The sequence below is a fragment of the Phoenix dactylifera genome, unplaced genomic scaffold (assembly GCF_009389715.1).
Source record: "Phoenix dactylifera cultivar Barhee BC4 unplaced genomic scaffold, palm_55x_up_171113_PBpolish2nd_filt_p 000685F, whole genome shotgun sequence".
In the NCBI taxonomy this organism is placed as follows: domain Eukaryota; kingdom Viridiplantae; phylum Streptophyta; class Magnoliopsida; order Arecales; family Arecaceae; genus Phoenix; species Phoenix dactylifera.
In genome coordinates, this window is record NW_024068070.1 from 211,623 (window position 1) to 231,548 (window position 19,926).

Consider the following 19,926-nt stretch of genomic DNA (forward strand, 5'->3'; position numbering starts at 1 on the left):
GGGAAGGGCTTCCTCTACAAGATCATCCATTTCGTCAATCACGCAACACTCGTCTTCCCTCACATATTGGTCAGCGGCATGAAACACATTCAACTTAATTTTCATGTTCTCAAATGATATATCCATTGCGCCAGTTCTACAGTTGATGCATGCATTGGTTGTCACTAAAAAGGGACGACCAAGAATCACAGGGATTTGTTATTTTAGGTTGGGCACATGTTCCATATCAAGGACGATAAAATCTACTGTAAAATAGAATTTATCTACCTTGACAAGAACATCTTCAATCATCCCCCATGGTATCTTCATAGATCGATCAGCCGATTGTAAGGACACCGAGGTGAGTTTTAATTCACCTAACCCAAATTTCTCATAGACTGAATAGGGTAGAAGATTCACACTTGCCCCTAGATCTAAGAGTGCTCGGTCAATGGAGTTATCTCCTATGACACAGGAAATAGTGGGAGCGCCAGGATCTTTGAATTTCGGAGGGGTGTTGTGTTGTAGAATGGAACTTAGCTGCTCAGTTAGGAGGACCTTTTTAGGCACAAGTGTCCTAGATTTTTGCTTTTGGGTGCAAAGGTCTTTGAGAAATTTGGCATAGGAGGGAACTTGTTTGATGGCATCAAGAAGCGGGAGGTTGATTTTAACTTGTTTGAAAACCTTCATCATCTCTTCTAGTGAAGTTTTCTTCTTGCTAAAGGAAGTGGGTGCATTAAGTGCTTCAGAAAATGGGGCCTTTGGAATGTGAGTTGTGGCAGACGGGGGACTAGCTGAAGAAGAAAAAGAAGGTTTTGGATTTTTATGTGATATATTTCTCTCCTCTTCTTTAACTTCCTTATCGTTACCCGCCCCAACCTTATTATCTATTACACATCCACTCCTAAAGGTGGTCAAAGCATTGGCTTGCTCATGATTTAGTCGAGTTTCTTGAGCAACATATTGTCCCCTTGGATTACTCATTGGTTGACTTGGAAGCTTGCCTTCCTCTCGCTTGTTTAATGCATTAGCTAGTTGACCCATTTGGGATTCTAGCTTAGCAATGGATTGCATGTGAGAGTGCAATAGTTGTGTGTTTGCCTCCAAACTTTAAAGGGCAGTCAATACTTTCTCCTCAAAGGCTGTATTTCTTTGGGGTGGAGGAGGAGGATGTTGAAATTGAGTTAAGGAATGGTATAGATGAAAACTCTGAGGGTTTTAAAAATTTTGGGAGTAGGGTTGGGCAGTATTCGAAGTTTGCTGCTTCCAAAAAAAATTTGGATGATTCCGCCATCCCGGGTTATATGTATTGGAAAATGGGTCATTATCCGGTCTAGGCTGTGTTTGAGCAGCATTGATGTATTCTTACACGAGTTCGAGAAATTGGGGTGCTGAGGGGCACTCATGAATAGGATGTGATGGGCTAGAACAGATAGCACATACTTGTGCTTGGGAAGAGCAAACGACATGTCCTCCTATCATCAGTTGGTCAATCTTATGGGACAATGCATCTACCTTGCTAGACAGGTCCATAAAATAACTTATTTCACAAATGATCCCTTTTCTTTGAGAACTCGGGGGTGCTTGACGAGAACAGAAAGCATGGTGGAGGAAGTTTTCATTAAGATTTTTAAATAATTGCCATGCTTCATGATCATTTTGAAGTGTGAAAGTCCCCCCGCATGCAGCATCGATCATCTGACGATTTCGTTCAGTCAATCTGTCATAGAAATATTGCACTAGCTGCCATTTAGGTATTTGATGATGTGGGCATTTACTGATTAGGTCCCGAAATCTCTCCTAGGTTTCATGAAATTTTTCTTCCTCAGTTTGGGAGAAGCTTGTGATGGCACGTCTAAACTGGTTCGTTCATCCTATGGAAAAGTATTTTTTAAGAAATTCTTGTTGCATTTGATCCCAGAAACGAATTGAATTGGCTTTTAAAGAATTCAACCATTGCTTGGCTCTATCTTTAAGGGAGAAGAGAAATAATCTAAGTCTCAGAGCATCATCAGTGAAGTTCTGAATCTTGACAATGGTGCAAATCTCAAAAAATTCATCTAGGTGTTTATATGGGTCTTCGTTGGTGAGCCCATAAAAAGATGGGAGCATTTGGATCACACTAGACTTTATTTCATATTGTACAGCTGCTACCTCAGGTAATCGAATGCAAGATGGGAAAGTATAAATGGTTGGAGTAAAGTACTCCCTCAGGAGTTGGGTTGTTCTTCAGCCATCTCAGAAGGTGAGGATGATTCTAATGTTTTGATCTCAGCTCGAATATTCCTAAGGGTCCGTTCTATTTCAGGGTCAAAAGATAATAGGTCGCGCATTCTAGAACGACTCCCTTGTATAAACTAGTACTTAATCAGTCAAGCATGCAATAAAAGAAAAACACATCAAATCCTTGTATTTGCCCTAAAATCACTAGACAGCTTCTAAGTAGTTTGAAGAGGGCACCTAAGCCTCCAATCCGGTCTAATGAACTGAGTTGACCAGGTAAGCTCCCAGGTAAGTGGGGGGGTCACGATGCGTTCACAAAGGTCCCACTTAAAAACCACTTTCCTCGAACAGATGAACTGTCTCCCTTATAGGGATAAAGCTTGCCTAGACATCAACTGAGCCACAGAGCAAAATTGGTGCAACTTTCTGTGATCTTCGTTCTATTGAGCTCGAATGTCCCTAGGGGCCAACATCTAATTGATTTTAATTAAAGTGATAGCTATGTGCGAATTGATTCTCCTAATTTGGGCAAAAATCTGGTGATGAAATCCAGTTCTTATCTTGTTGGGGTGATTGCCTTTACTATGTGCGGATTAATTGGTGTATATGTATCAAGCATGCATTCACACTTTTGCTGAAATTAAAATCAAACAATTACCGCAAAATTTCACGCCAATTGGAAATCAATTTAAACAAGAAAGGTTTAGAGGTTACCAAAGAAAATTTCCCCAGCAAATTTTTTTTTTTTTGGCAAACCTCTACAGCATTCTTTTTCCAGCAGTTTTCTTTTTGATCGTCCCAGATTTTCTCTTTGATTCCTGATCAAATAATACCAAAAGAAAAATTAAAAATTAGTAAGAGAGAAAAAGAAGATAAGAAAAGTAACAAAATTAGAAAATATTTTTATTTTATTTTATTTTAGATATATATACTTTTTTTGAAAGTTTTAATTTATGAAAAGAAAACAACTATGCTAGCAATCCTCGGCAACGGCGCCAAAAATTGATCGGTTCTTTCAATTTTAAAAGTAAACCACGCAATAGCACGTATCCTGTAGGATAGTGATTACGAGTGTCGGTCCACAGGGATTGGAGAATAAGTTATTTTTCTTTAAAAATAAATCAAGAAGAAGAATTTGCTAACTTGATTATACTAAATTGATCTATGAGTACCAATTAGAATTTATCAGAGTATATGGATCTAGGGTTTGGAATCCACCGCATAGCATTGCATCAGGGTTTGTGTTCTTAATTTTTATCTTTTGGAGAGGCATGCAAATTGGCTACAAGCCTTTAAAATAAAAGCATAAAGAGTTTTAGGAAGATCCATCTTAGGTATAGCAAGAAGTGTCTACCTAATTATGCTAATTTAGGGTGCAGTACACCTCATCTTCCTAGGCATGGATCATCTTAGACTACTTTAGCAAACATGAATAGTAAATAGCATGCTCAAAGTTTAAACATCATAAAAGAATTTTTCATTGAGAATTAGAATTTAAACAAGCTCCAAAAAATTAAAAGAGTAAGAACTACAAATGCCCTGATACATTGTTAGAGCTTCATCCAGCCCTAGACTAGATGTTTAGCTGCGCATGGCTTTCTGACGGCCTCCTGTCTTAATCTGAAAATCCTCCGCTCCCGTGTCTCTCCTCTCACCGTGTCACGGTGGGACCTCCTTTCTTTTTTTTTTTCTTTTGAACAGAGTTTCCCCTGTTCTTCTCCTTCTTTGGCCCCAACTGAGAACTCCCTTCCTCCTTCTCTTTCTCCTCCTCTTATAGATCCCCACCAAAGATCAGCCAGCGATGGATCTATGATTTCGCATGGAGAGGACGGGGAACGCATGCGTGATTGTTGGGGCGGAATGCAAGGGATCGGCTGGATCGATGGAGCTGGCATGGGTCCTTGATTGCAGACGCTGGTGAATGCGGATGGGAGAAGAGGCGGAGGCGGGGTCATCCAAGATTTGGGAATCTCGAATCCGGAGGAGATGCGGACGGCCGGAATCACCGAAAGCTTCGTGGATGCCGGAATGGAAGCGGGGGGCTGGGAGGATGACGTGGATTTGCTGCGGAGGATGGCTTGACGCAGCGTCTGGGATCACGCCTTGCAATTGGATGGAAGAAACTTGATTGCAGCGTGGGATGCCGTGGCTGCGCGGATCGTGGAGGAGGCTGATCTGTTTATGCTTGGATCACGGGATGCTGTGGACGTTGATCACGAAAGAGGGCAATGCGATGCAGCTTGGAACAGACGCGTGAGGCTGGGAGGATGGCTGGATCGGCTGGGAGGAAATCTTTGGGCGCGGAAGGAATGGATGGTATGCCGATTTTGGGAAGAGAAATCCCTTGCTTCGGGCGCTGGATTGGAGGGGAAAGAGAGGATTTTTTTTGCTCTATTTTGACGTGAAAATAGGCAGTCGTGGATTTAAAAGAGGTCTCCCCTGTTTCGCTTGGTTTGGAAACATATTGCGGAGACGAAAATTTCTGAACCGTTGGATTGCTTGGGGAGCCACGAATACTGGACAGTGCTTGATCTCAATCCGGATGGCTAAAGTTGGATGCATGCATGACAGCTGGGCATTGGGCTCAAACCCAATGTTATTGAACTGAGACGTGCCGGCTGGTACGCTCGGAAGGCGGGAATATGTGAATTATTTACTTCTTACCATATTTTAAATTTATTTCAAAGATTGTTTAATTTTATGGTAAAATAAGTAGTTATCGTTTAAGAACATTGATAAGTGCTGGAAAAAGAATATTAAATTATAAATTAATCAGGACTTATCAAGCATGCATAGAAATTAAATAGTTTAATTCATGCTTTCGCTGTAAAATTTTTAAAAATATATGCATGCGACCACTATGGTTCCCAACAGTGGTTGACGAACAACTTTTGTTCTTCAGACACACTAAAAAAAAGTGTTAGAAACTTCACTCGGCTCTGCAGTTGAAGAGAAAGAAATCAAAGGATGATGATTCCCAGAAGAGAGGAAAGATAATTTTCAATGCTGTAAAGGTTGAGGAGTTACCCAAGCTTAACCAAAGACACTCAAAACTGAGCTAGATGGTGAGGAACCCAAGATAGATGGTGAGACAAATGCAGAGATGCAAGAGAAACTCTTCCACTTGAAGATTCAAGTGAAGCAACACATCATCAAGGCTATAATAGGTCTTAGAAGCCAGATGAATCTCATGTCTAAAAACCTGTTTCAGATGCTGGGTTGCACACCAAGCCTCATTCGCATTTATACCCTTTTAGATATATTCAAAACGATGTCGAGTTGAAGATCACCAAGTAGTGTACCTTGAAATTGCCATAATTAAGAGGTATATTGATGAGTTAATTTATGAAGTGGTTCCTTTGGATGCCTGTAAGATCATCCTTGGGAGCCCTTGCCTTTGGGATTGACATAAAGTCTTCTAGAAGTGGCAAAGGAAGTATCGTCTTATAAAGGATAGGAAGAAGTTTATGATTAATGCCTCCAGAATACAAGGTAACTTAGACCTTGGAACCACAACCCTAGCAAATTAAGCGACTTGTTAATGCCTCCAATAAATTTATGATGATGGTGCAACAATCTGATACCACTTTATGAGAGGACAAGCACTCTCCCTTGGTTCCACTGACCGATCTACCAAGATCAAGATTGAGAAAGGGTTGTCGTAGTCATCATCGATGAGGAAGCACAAGAAAGAGCATCCCTACCATGAAGTCCAAATGTCGGAGTAGAGAAAGTGATTTGCTGAGACTTGAGAGCAAAAAAGAGCAAGGCTAGAAACCATCTTGGAGCAAAGCCATATGGCTCAACAACGAGATGAGGAAGCAGACATTTTTCTACCATTTGTTTTACTTTAGCAGGAGCTAAATTGCCTAAATAGGGGGAGCTCTGATCCAAGAGGATACCCAGACTCTATATGGACAACTTTGACTACAATGAGTATGGTTGGATAGGATCCAGGAGCAAATTCTGCCATATCAGGAAGCAGAATCATGTGCCAAATTTTTGGAGGTGACAACTTGGTCATACTACATCCGATTAAGATGATCTTTTTTTTTTTGTTGAAATCAAGTAGCTTTTAAAGATCTACAACTTTGTTTCAATATATAAGGGGGTTAAATTAGGCCAAAATTTTATTGTTTTCGCCTTGAAACCGGCTGGTTAAACCAAAAATTTTCTTTTCAAAAAAGATTTTGACTGACCATATCTTCCAATCCATGAAGGATTAGATGGAGACAAAAGACAATGTTGATATAGTAGTTGAGATCTATCTTTTACAAAATTTTATTTTTTTATAATTATTTCTATTAGTCTATTAATATTTTTGGAGATCTATTCCTATTCGAATTAGGAGAGGAATCCAACTCGAATTGTAAAAGAAAGGACCTCACCGGTATTATAAATAAAGGCTATATACCTTAGTTCATAATGTATGGAGTATCAATGAAAGAAAAGGAAATTTAAGTTCACAATTTTTTTATTTTCTTCTAATTTTTTTTGAGAGATTCATATTGAACGGGTTGAAAGAAATCTTTCTTTTTTTCCGATCGGATTAGATGCCTACATCATATGTATTTTAGTTGAAACATTATTTCGTACCTATTAGTTTCATTTGCTTGATCTTAGGTCTATAAATTGTTTCTTAATCTATCACCACATGTTGGTCAATCAAGTCATTTATAAACTATGATACCGTCGTTAAAAAGGATCTTAAGCTACTTTGCCTTTGTTAGGTAATACTTCAAGTACTATAACTATTTATTTAACCTCCAAACCCAAGGAAGCCCAATTTCTAAAAGGGCTCGCTTGTAGAGTACTGTGCTAGACTTGGGATCTGTTGGGAATAGCATGGGCTAGGAGTCCGATGGAAGCAATTGAGGGCCTGCCAACCTTACCAAATATATTTATATTGAGAGAGCTGTGTTTTGAAACTTTGAAATATACAACGTCTCTAATTTGACTATCTCACTCTCACGCCTAAGCCAGCTGTTTACACCCTGTCCTCATCCTAAATCCTACGCGATCTCCGCTCGCTCCCCCGAAAGACCCGGAATCGTGCATACCTTATCAGTCTCACCTCCAATGATACGTCCCCACGTGTCATCCCTGATTCGGCAATCCCACCGAAAGCTCTCTCATTATTAAAGAAACTCATTTGCTCTCTTCTCTCTCCGCCTCCTTTTCTCTCTTGATCTATGTACACCATCTTCCCGAGATCTAACTAGAAGAAGAAAGAAACGAGAGAGAAAACCCTGACCCCAACCCTAATTCTCTCCGCAAGATCGGTTGATCAAGAAGGAAGTCATGGCAGGTTTCGAGAGGCAGCTGAAAGAGCGAGCCAAGGAGCTGAAGCACCTGGTGAAGAAGGGTGTAAAGGTGTTGGGCGAAGGATGCAAGAAGACTTGGAACAAGTTCCGCAAGAGAAAGGGCTGAAACTGACTAATATGACGATGCCTTTCACATGATCTCTTACTTCCATTCATATAGATCTCTTATTTTCACTTCTGTTTCTAAATGCTTTATGGTTCTATTTTTCTTTTTCTGGTGTTCTTTTCTTGGGATTTTGAATTGGAGATGTGAGAATCAGATTGTTTCGGGTTGAATTCTTCGAGACTTTATTTGAATTGTTAGAAAATATTGATATATCTCTTTTTATTTGATCTTATTTAATGTTATTCAAACTAGATCCTGCAATGTTATATGCTTCGACTAGTCGTCTTTGTTGCACACTCATCCAACAAAAGTAAATAATAAGATTCTCCTGACTGTTAAAAGCACAGCCGCGGCCCGCCGCACTCCTATGAATAGGACTGGGAACAGGCAAGGCTGCGGTACCTTAAAAAGTGGTTCTTCCGTAATCGTGCTAATATCCTTGTACAATTTCGATTCAAATTTATATTGGTATTATTGTAGACATTAACTTTCAAATTAACTAGAATCATAGCGAAGCCAAATCTTTCTAGACTCATTTAGCTTGCCTTGCATTTGGTCCACCACAGGACTTGAGGATCTTCTGTTTAGTCCCCTACACTCCTGTATGTTTGCCTGACATTCTAGTACCATTTAAGTTTCGGCCTCACATCAATTACATTATAGAGTTTGCAGCCTCTACCTCAGCTTTGCACTTTCCCCTTGCACGTGTAGTGCAGGCCTTCTCTCGGCTGGCCCCATTTGGCTACATTTCATAGCCCTTGCGACCCCAACTCCGTACTTGCCCCCATTAGCATTTGCAGCCCCTTGCTATCCTGTTTCCTCACCATCTCCCGCCAGTAGATAGGAGGCAATCCGTTGCTGACTGCCCCTTTGGGTGTACCTCGAACGAGGACAAGGGACATTCTAACCACACCCTGACATTGCGACTTTGAGCTTCGTTTTCAACCAATTTCACTATCTAGAAAAAGTATACCTTTTGTATGAACGCGCTCCAGTGTTCCCACCGTTCTGCGCAGGCCGCAATTCTTATATTCCCAGCATCATTCTAAACTCATATTTGTGCCCTCATAATGACTCTGAAACCAGATTCTGCATTCACGATTAATCTGGCCCCCAAGGCCGTTCTTCATCTAGTTACGAGCTTGCACATGTTTCTCAGATATCCCTAGACCAGCAATAGCCATGGACTCCTGCATTCAGGAAGCTTGGAGGACCATCATGCAATCCTCCGCTTAACAGTTCCCGGCTCTGCCGACTTCCCTAGAGCAAGTGGCATCTAACACATTTACTCAAGTATCCGGCATCTCTTTGATTGGCGCATCATCTTGCATCCAACCCTATTCCCAGCAATCCTGGGATGTCATCCACTTTCCAAAACTCCATCCCCGGCAATCCCAGGATACCATCTGCTTTTCCAAATACTACTCTCGACAATCCCAGCACAATATCATCATTCCAAAATTTCACTCTGGTCACAACAAAATTTTTTTGTCTTCCCTGTCGCTTTTTACAGCTTATAACGATGCTTATAAGTGCTGATACTTTTCACGCCGATGCTTATAAGTGTTGGCAAATTCCAAGATGGACTGACACTTATAAGCGTCGGCTAATATTTGTCCTTTGCCGACGCTTAAACGCTTATAAACGTCGGAAGAAGCCAACAACCTGCCGTGCTAAAGATATGAGCATCGGCAGAAGCTAAAACCTACGTGCCGAAGGTGGCATGCCGTGCCATTTTTGGTATTGCCGATGCTTTGTAGCATGGGCAATAGTGACTCTAACGACGTTTTAAAGCGTCTTTAAAACATCTTTAGAGTTTTTTAAGAAAAAACATCAAATTTTCTTTTTTTTCTAATTCTCTATGCATTATTTAGCAAACAAATATATAACAAAAATTATATAGATAACAAAATTCATATGTCACAAACAAACAGATAATACGAAATTTTTATATTGTTATAGGTGACTATATTTACATTATCAATTTACATTTATAATGTGTTTCAATAATGTAAAAAATATACATATCAAATTCTTAAATAAACAATCTACGAGGGTATTAGAGGTCGTTGGCATCATCATTATTCCACAGTTTGATCCCCCAACAGTCCTTCAATCTTTAACCCTGGTCATTCAAGATGACATCTTCATTCCAAAATTTGACTCTTAGCAACCCCAGAATGGCTACTTCTTTTTCAAACTTTAATGGTGGTAATCCAAGGATAATTGCCTTTATTCCAAAGTTTAACCCTAGACGATCCCAAGATGGCTCCATCTTCTTCAATCTTTAACCTTGGTAATATTGAATGATATTTCCCTTTCAAATCTGAATTGACTCAAAACCTTCCGAATTGACTTTTTGCAATCCTGAGTTGTCTATTCCAAGTTTGATTCTTCACATCCCTGGGTCTACCAAAAAACACTTTGCTTCTTCTACAACCCATTATAATTCCAGCTTTCTTCCCATTGCTAATTGATTCCAAAATGCTCTTCCCCCAAGTTTCATGAGAAAACATCTTCATCAGCCTCTCTCAATCAATTGCTGCAAGCACCCTGATACACCTTTCCTTACAACTAGTGAATCAAAATCTTTGAATATTCTTCCTCAAATGCTCTGTGCCAAAATAGCATGGTCACTGTTACAGTGCCATAAGAATCATGGAAATAATGAGGCAGGAACAAGATTTAAGTACTCATGTTGGCCTCTGGATTCTTTGGTAGGGGAGATGAATGATGCATACGTCCCTGGCAAGTTCGAGCAAGTCCATGGGTGGGTCACCAATATCCAAAACTGGAAAGAAGAGATGGTGAAAGGTTGGGTCTTGATGCCCTGACCTTCAATAACTTTTACTAATGTAAAATCATCTGTCCAAAAAAGAATGAGGTAGGTTGTAACTAAGACTATGATTCTACTCTAAGATATAAGGATAACATAGATTAACTAAATGGATAAATTGAAGGCAAATGCTAAGAAAAAGCAAAGATAAAGAGAAAAATAATAAGAGGTGTTGGATTCGCCAAAGGACCTTGACTTCAAGTAACATCTCATTATTTATACAACACAACTCTAAATGGTTAAGTAGCCCTACGTCCTTGGCTTTATAATCATGCTTGCCAATTCTCCATATAGCTCCAGTGGTTCTGGTAGTAATGTCCTATGATCCTTATTTTTTCTTCATTCTAACAATTGCTCACAAACTTCCCCACATTCCATGACCACTACAATTAGGCCAAAGGACTAGTTACAATTACCATCAAAATGGGTTGATTTTAGACCCAATGTCCAAGCACTATTTGGCTAGTACCTTTATGCTTCTGTGGTCATTCAGCCTACCCTGACCAAGCTCCATTTGGCTTGTCAGATGACATGTGCAATCTTGCTCAAAGTTATCCCGACCCTCAATTTTATCTATGTGGCACCAACTCACAGCAATTAGCCAAGTTGCAAGGATGAAGTGTAAATAATGCTCCACACATCTTGCTAGTTGATGGTCGAGGGGCCGATCAGATGTCTTCGCCAACATATTCTTAGTAATTCATCAACCAATGATCTTGTAATTATGGTCTTGATCCACTAATCAATTTTCTCTTCGTTTGTTGATGTATTGCTGCCCAAATATACAACCCAAGAGGAGAGCTGATTTATGTTCTTTTCGAATCCTTAAATAAGATGTGTCGCAAAAAGAAAATGCAAGGACTAAACGAGATGCAACAAATTATAACCACAAATATTCTAAACTAAGATTGAAATTGATAGATATATAAGATAATATTAACAAGAAGATAAATAAATAAGAGGAAAAGCATACACACAGCAAACATAAGGATTTTATGGATGTTCGGAGCCAAACTTAGTTCCTACATCCTCTTTCCAAGAAAATCCCCTTGAGAATTCCAACCCCTAATTGTATCCAATAATTACAAGATCCATAAGTTTCGCACCGATCTAGGACAACCGATGGTTATCCCCAAGCTTGTACAATAATCCGTCTCAAGGCACAGTCAGGTCGTTCCCCCAACTTTTAATCCAACATTTGAAACTTATCACAAAAACAAACAATTTAGAAAGGAAACTAGTTACAACAAAAATATCCCTATTTAGAGTAAGATGTAAGCTTTTCGGCTCTGTTTTGAATGTTGAGGGAAGTGAGAAATATGTTTGTGAAGCTCTTTCTTACCTAGAATTACAATTGAATGCTCAAGGAAGAGATTGTTCTCTCATAATGAATGATCTTCAATAATATGCACCAAAAGAACTTCGTGTCATTTAACTCTTGAAGCTTCTATTTCAAGTTGAGAGGCTCAAGAGACTTTGTTGACCATTACAGAGCTTTGCTGGAACATTAGTGGCTACATAATACACTTTGCCATTGCTGAAAGACTAGTCGCCATAGTCTATTAGACATAAAGGAGTCGACTTCTGGCTCTCTAGAGTCGGCTTTTGGGCATCTAGAGTCGATTCCTTCCTAATTAGAATGAGCTCCTAAAATGTTGCAAAAACCTTATCTTCTATTTCCACCTTGTGGCCATTTTGAGATCGACTATTGATCATCTGGGTTTAACTCCTCCTTCATTGGAATCGGTTCCTAAAATGTTGTAGAAATTGAGTCTTGCTGTTTCTAGCCTATGATAGTTTTGGGATCAACTTCTCCAAGTTTGGGATCGACTTCTAACAGCATGCCAGTTGACTCCTGCATACTGGAGTTGGCTCCTAGAATGCTAGGGTCAGCTCTTCCAGGCCTGGGGTTGACTCCTAACCACCTTGCTGAAATAAGCCTTGCTGTTTTAGCTTGGGGCTATCATGGGGTCGACTACTTTGAGACTAAGGTCAGCTCCTCTCAGTCTAAAATGTTTTGTATGCATTTCCAACCTTTGAAATTGATTTTTTAAGATTTCTTCATGCACTTAAATGCAACAAGCTTCCCAAAAGATGGAATTCTTTCCAAAACACAAAATTATCAGTATGATTCTCAAATATCTTGTAATCACCAAACTCAATCCTTTGGATTAATAATCTCTCCCTTTTTGATGATGACAAAACTTAGAGTACATGCAGGGTAAAGCTCAATTTATTTTAGCATTGTACTTCAATTAATCATCCATTTGAGCAATTAGTCACTTAATTTGTTAGAGAACATTTAAAGTATAAGAGCATTTGAAGAGAACATATAAATTATCAGATAACTTGATGTTTTTCAAGAAGACATGTTTCATAAATTCAATATTCCAAGCTTTTGATCAATGATCAGAGTTCAAAAAAGGGCATTGGACCATTTTGATGCATTTGAACATCAAATTTTAAAAACTCTTTAATATACAGCAATATATTAGAGTTAGCATGCACCAGAGGTGAAGCCTAAAAAGAGTAATTGGGCTAGTGTGTGTGTGTGTGTGTGTGTGTGTATATATGTATGTATGTATCAGAGCTTAATTTATATTAAAATTGAGCATATATCAGAACTGATTAGAAAGATCCAATTAGAGCTGAAGCTTACAAAGAGTATTTGAGCTGCATATGTCAAAGTTAATTAATTATCAGAACACTGATGTATCAGAGAGGAGAATTTTGTATCAGAGTAATATGGAAAATTTTGCACCAGAGCAAGATGTATTAAAGTATTAGACCAAAAAAACTGTTTTAGAGCGATACATATCAGGGCAATGAGCAATGTACATCAATATATAGCAGTATATATATGTGTGTGTGTATATATATATTAAAATTGAAGGGCTAGCGTATGACTTAAGTTTGCTAAACAGATTTTAGCAAAACTTAATTAATTATTTAACTAGATTTTAGAAATTACTGTAAGCGAGTTTTCATAGCATTCATTGCGACTGAGGTTTATATTTCAATCAGCAAATGTTTGACCTTTTAATGTTCAGGTCTACATATACTTGATCTTTTCTTCCCCTTTTTATCATCATCAAGTGATTTCTTCTAATCTTCTAATGTTCAGATCTTTTCTCCTTTTTACTAATTAGTTACATGCATGAGTTTTAATTATGTTTGAAGAGTAAGTAATGATAGGCATTAAGCATCGAAAGCAAGTTTTCATTGATAAGATAAGCAATAAGTGCACTGGAGTTCGCTGATACCATAACACCATTAGATATCGTAAGAGTGTCCGAAACATAACTTGCATTATATCATCATATACTAAAAGTTTCATTTACATTTCAAAAGAATTGGACTATATAGTGCTAAAAATCCTAGGAATGCAGATACATATTTTTTACTTCTTCATTGCAAAGGTAATATCATCATCACTAGGACTAGAGCTCTCGGCTTGCTTAGATTGCTTTCCTTTGGCTTTAGGGTCAGCTCTAGAGGAATTATGCCTAGGAGATGGTCTAGGCTACAAGGTAGGTCTAATGACAGTTGAAGAGATCCTGGGAGCTGATGTAGGCCATGCTATAACTGAAATGGCTCCAAGCTCCTTCGCTAATTTGCCCAAGATGGTGTCCAAAGAAGTATTCCCCGTCATGAATACTTTATTTAAGCTGCTTGACTCTTCTCTAACTTTCGTAAAGCTTGATTCAATCTGGCCTCTCAGTCTTCCTACGTCGATTGCCATCTCTTGAATGTCCAAATGGACTAACTCTCTAATTTTCTTCATGTGAATCTCTATGTCATCCACTTTCCTATGTAGGCTAGTGACCAAAGTCCGGATATCAAATATATCAAATCTCAGCTCGGCCATCATCTGAACAAGTGTTGAAACATCTGGAAATAAGGTTTGCTCCCCATGTGAAGAATAAACTACTTCCTTTGGTGCCCGAGATGGGGCTGTGATGGGGTAGAGGTTTGCTCTTATACTCAGTATGTGATGTCTATCCTTGGCGTGCTACTCCTATTGCCATCAAGCCAGTAATTGTTAGCCTAGATGCACAAATATAATTGATAAATTAAATATTTCTAATATTCAAAAACAGTAAATAAGAAGAATAAACTAGCAAATAATTAACTTGACAATATAATAATAAAATGAAGAAAGAGAGAGAAGATGGCATATGGATCGAAGCACACTGATGCGTTGTCCCAAGAAAGTTTATGCCCCCTATGCATGGCCTGCTGGCACAGATCTCCTAGAGATACGACGACCCAATATAGAACCACGTCTTCCCCATCAGTGCGCCTCCAGGGAAGAAAGAAGAGCACATTCACGCTTGCAGATAGCTCAAAAGAAACTTAGAAAAATTACGAGGAGAAGAAAAATTTTCTTTATTTCTTTTCTTCCTAATGATCCCTAGAGCCCTTTTAATCTAGACTCTTGGAATAGGAAGACGAGAAAATTTTGATTGTAGTTTGAAATGATCCTTAGAACCCTTTATATAGGCTCAGGCGCATCAAAAGAAGCAAACTCTCCTCCCGTGGATTGATGACGTGTCTTCTTGTGCTCCTTTAATCATACGGCTCATCTTGGCCGCCCATGCTTCCTTCCTTCTTCAAGAGGCTTTTTCATGCTTGCTCTTGCGCGTAGATGCATGAACTTGTCATGGCATGCTTCTTTGAGAATTTTTTCATATTTGCTCCCCTGCTTATGCGTGATGCTTGCCACTTGACCATTGACTAATTTAGTTTTCAAATTTTTAAAATATTTAATTTATTTCAACAATCCCCACATAAATTAAATATTTAAAAAATTTAAAATTAAAAAAAAATAAAATAAAATGCTGAATATCTTATATTATGTAATAGGTATAGATACCTTTCGGTTTAAACTTTCACTTAGTGATAATTGATTACTTCTGTGGAGCCAAGGTGGACTATGCCTTGAACCTTAGTCCATGGCTCAGATTTCATCAACAGCATACATAATATAGCGTGAACAAACTCGAAGTGGGTTTGCGTTTTACGGCCATACGCAGGTATCTCTTCATGTGTGTTATTAGGGAACAACCCACTTTCCACAGTCGCGGCCTCACGACTACACGCATATAGGTGAATCCTAAAAAGGGTACGAGCAAATAGGTACCGTGCTTCATGGGTATCGGATTCATTGAAAGTAAAAACTCAACCTAACCCTTTCTTTTTATGAGCACTGTTGCCCTAGGGATGGAAAAAACAAATAGTGCTCCTCATCAGTCATCTATCTAGCTTGTTTCTATCCATTGAACCTTTTCAGGTTGGGTTACCACCGTGGTGATTTTACTTATGGGCTTAGCCCCATCCCCCTCGACAACTCTAGAATCACTGTTCTAGACAATCTTTTGGTAAACTGATCAACTAGATTCCTTTTGGATCTTACAAAATTTAGTACAATCAAGTTATTCTTTAATTTGTATCTCAATGATTTATGGCACACTTTCAAGTGCCTATTCATTTTCACATTTGTATTTTCTTGATTGCATTTATCTATAACATATCTGCAGTCACAATAAAGAGATATAGAAGGTAATGGTAAAGTCACAAGAGGTAAATCTATCAGTAGATCTCTAAGCCACTCGGCCTCAATGCTAGTGGTATCTAGGGCAATCATTTCAGATTCCGTGGTGCTCCTAGCCACTACAGTTTTTTTGGTAGACTTTCATGATACAGCTGCACCTTCTAAAAGAAAGACAAAACCAATGATGGATTTGGTGTCAACTATATCACTAATTTAGTTGGTATCACTATAGCCTTCCAGAACAGCACGATAACTACAATAGTATAATCCCAGATATATGGTACCCTTAAGGTACCTGAAAATTCTTTTTAGAGCAGTCCAATGATCATTATTAGGATTGTGAGTATATCTACTCAATCAGTTCATAGAGTATGCAATATCAGGCCTGGTATAATTTGCAAGAAGTCCTAAAGAACCAATGATCTATGCATACAAGCTTTGATTGACTGGATCACCTAAGTTCTTCTTTAGATGAAGAGATGGATTATAGGGAGTAGATACATGATGACAATCAGAGTAGTGAAACTTTTTAAGAATCTTCTCTACATAGTGGCTTTGGGACAAAGTTATTCCATCTTCATTCCTCATAATTTTAGTATTAAAGATTAGGTCTGCTTCTCCTAAATCTTTCATGTCAAATTTTAGAGATAAAAATTGTTTTACTTCATTAATAATTTCTAAGTCTGTTCCAAAAATTAGGATATCATCTACATATAGACATAAGATTATAATTTTGTTATTCTTTTTTTATAATATACACATTCATTTGTGTTATTAATTTTAAATCTATTAGTTAGAATTATTTCATCAAATTTAAGGTGCCACTGTTTGGGGGCTTGTTTTAGACCATAAAGAGATCTAATCAACCTACATACCTTTTTCTCTTGACCTGGGACAATGAAACCTTCGGGTTGATCCATGTAGATCTCTTTATCTAAGTTTCTATTCAAGAAAGCGGTTTTAACATCTATTTGATGTATAAGCAGCTTATGAATGGAAGCTAAGGCAACAAGAAACCTAATGGTAGTGATTCTGGCTACAGGGGCATAAGCATCAAAAAAGTCAATCCCAGATTTTTGAGTAAAATCTTTGGCTACTAACCTAGCCTTATATTTATCTACAGTTCCATCTGGCCTAAGTTTTTTCTTAAAGATTCATTTACACCCTATGCGTTTACTTTATGGGGGTAGGTCTGCCAATTTCCTAGTGTGGTTTTGAATTATGGATTGCATTTCATTATCTATTGTTTCTTTCCAGAAGAGGGCATCTAAAAATTTCAAGGCATTCTCCAAAGAAGTAAGAGAGTCTTATATTAGGAACGTGTAGTAGTCTTCTTCAAAGTTCTTTTCAACTTTAGTTCTTTTACTTTTTCTAGGTTCAGTTTCTTCTTCTTCTTCCTCTCTAAATCTGGTTCTGCTAGAACTAGTCCCTAAATTATTATTGGTATTTATTTGATCATTTATCTGTGTTTTAAAGAAAAATATACTTTCAAAGTAGATTGCATCTCTTGCTTTTATTATGGTATTGTTATTAATTTTATTTATTTGAGAGTTAAACACTAAAAATCTATTAGCATTACTCTCAATTGCATATCCTATAAATATTGCATCAACTGTTTTGGGTCTAATTTTCTTTCTTTTATTTTCTGAATTTTTTACTTTAGCTAAGTACCCCCACCCCTTGAGGTTCTCCCTGAGTCACATATATCACTATGTATTAGTTTAAGGAGATCAAAATCTCTATTTATAGAGCGAAAGGGTGTTTTAGGTAATTTGGCCTCTACACATATCTCACATTTGTCATTATTCTTAAGTTCTGATTTTGGGATTAAATTCAAGTGCATTAATCTTTTAATTGAACTATAGTTTACATGTCCCTGTCTACCATGCCAGACAATAGGAGAGTCAATATGAACAACAATAGAATTTTCATTCATAGATGGAATAATGACATTGAGTTTAAACAACCCATCACAAAGAAAACCTTTTCCGATGAAAGAGACACCATGGGTTACTACAACTTTATTTGATTCAAAAACAAATCGGTATCCTTGCTAGACAAGCAAGGATCTACTAATTAGATTTCTACGAATGTCTGGAACGTGGTGCACGCCTTGTATAGTGAGGATCTTTCCAGAGGTAAGTGTCAAATCCACTCGTCCCACTCCAAGCATGCGCGCCACAGTAGTATTACCTATGGTCACAGTTCCTCTACATGAGATCTGATAAGATAAAAACTAGGAGCGATCAAAACAAACATGTATACTAGCTCCGGTATCAATCCACCAGTCAAGTGCTAATTGCGTTATATTAACTTCAGGTATGAAGGAAATAGACCTGATAGCAGTCTCAGAGGAGTCAGCCCCACAGGTCACCATGTTGGCCTGGCTGCTAGAAGTGGTAGGACCTTTACTTCTAGGTTGACGAGGAGCAGTGATTTTGTAGAAGCATTGGTTGGCCATATGGTTGGTCCAACCACAGACAAAACAGCAACGAACAGATTCTCCTTCTTTCTCTTTCTTCTAGTTCTGAGAGAAGTTGGGTCTTCTGTTGTTGGGCTGAAAGGAGTTCCTATGGTTGAATGATTTCTTCTTGAAGGACTTGTTGTGGTTGGGACGAAAAGAACGATTCTAATTTTTGGATTTGGGCTTGGATTCAACATTGTTGACTTTGGGCAAAGAACTGGAGGAGTGGGATTTTTCTTTAAGGCGATGTTGTTCTTCAATCCTAATAGAATTTAGGACTTGGGTTAGAGACAGACCGCCTTGGGTGTGGCTCAAAGTCTTGGCAAAGTCTGACCAAGTAGAGGGAAGTTTGTCTATAATATAGGCAACTTGGAAAGACTCATCTAGATGGGTTCCATTTGCCTAAAGTTGAAGAATCAAGGTTTCATATTTATGAATTTGATCATTTATAGGTTTGGAATCAACAAATTTAAACTTGCTAAAGTCAAAGACTTTGAATCTCTTTACCTCGGCATCATCAAGTCCATATTTATTTTCTAGGGTATCCTAAAGATCCTTGGCACTCTTAGCTATATAATAAATATCATAAAGCCTATCAGAAAGAGCTCCTAGGATTCTATGAAGACAGTGGTAGTTGGTTTCTTCTGGAGTCTTAGTAGAGGAGGCAGCAGCAGTTTGAGAAGAGGAAGGAGCAGGATTTGCGTTGTTGACGCGTTCGCAAAAATGCTTCCGCGAAACTAATTTTCCAAGTATAGGAGAATCGTACAAGTAGTAAATTCTCGGAAGTCCGAGATCGAATCCTCAGGGAACGAAATATATATGAGATTATTTAGTATAATTTCAGATTAATTAATTTAATAAATTTGTGGATTAAGATGATGTTTTCCAAATAGAAAATAAATCAGTCAATAGAGAATCGAAGTTTGGATAGATTAAGATGGTGTAGGGATCCAGAATCTCCTTTGATAATATCAAATTCATGCGATAAATTCTATGATTCTTTTTTTTTAAAGAATTATAAGCTGATAAAATTTAATTATGGAGTATGTTCTTGATAACACGAATTCTCTTTTTAAGTATTCAACGTGCGTTATAACGTCAATGATGAATCAAATAATTGAGGAAGACATGTATCAATAAGCATAAATCATAAAATAATTTTCAACATATAAGAATCATGGCATAATCAAAAAGATAAATCATATAAAGCAAAGGAGTAGAATTTACATCATGAACTCGGTACATCAAAGAATCTTCCTAGAGGAAAAATTTCCCGAGTTGTCTGATAAAATCGGACGCCAGGCATGAAAATTAGTTTTAAATTTTTTAATAACAATTATAAATCTTAAACATACTAATATGTAAACCATACCTCGATCCCGTAGCGGAAGATGGTCGAGGTAGACCGGATCTAGATCTTTGAACGTTGCTTCATGAGGC

The 19,926-nt window shown here is 38.1% G+C and overlaps 1 non-coding gene across 1 annotated transcript; it reads left to right on the forward strand.

Annotated features, from left to right (window-relative positions):
* Positions 1 to 1,735: 1,735 nt before the first annotated feature.
* Positions 1,736 to 1,841, forward strand: LOC120106913. Its single transcript, XR_005508898.1, has one exon. It is a non-coding gene; the product is annotated as a small nucleolar RNA R71 (small nucleolar RNA).
* The last annotated feature ends 18,085 nt before the right edge of the window (positions 1,842 to 19,926 follow it).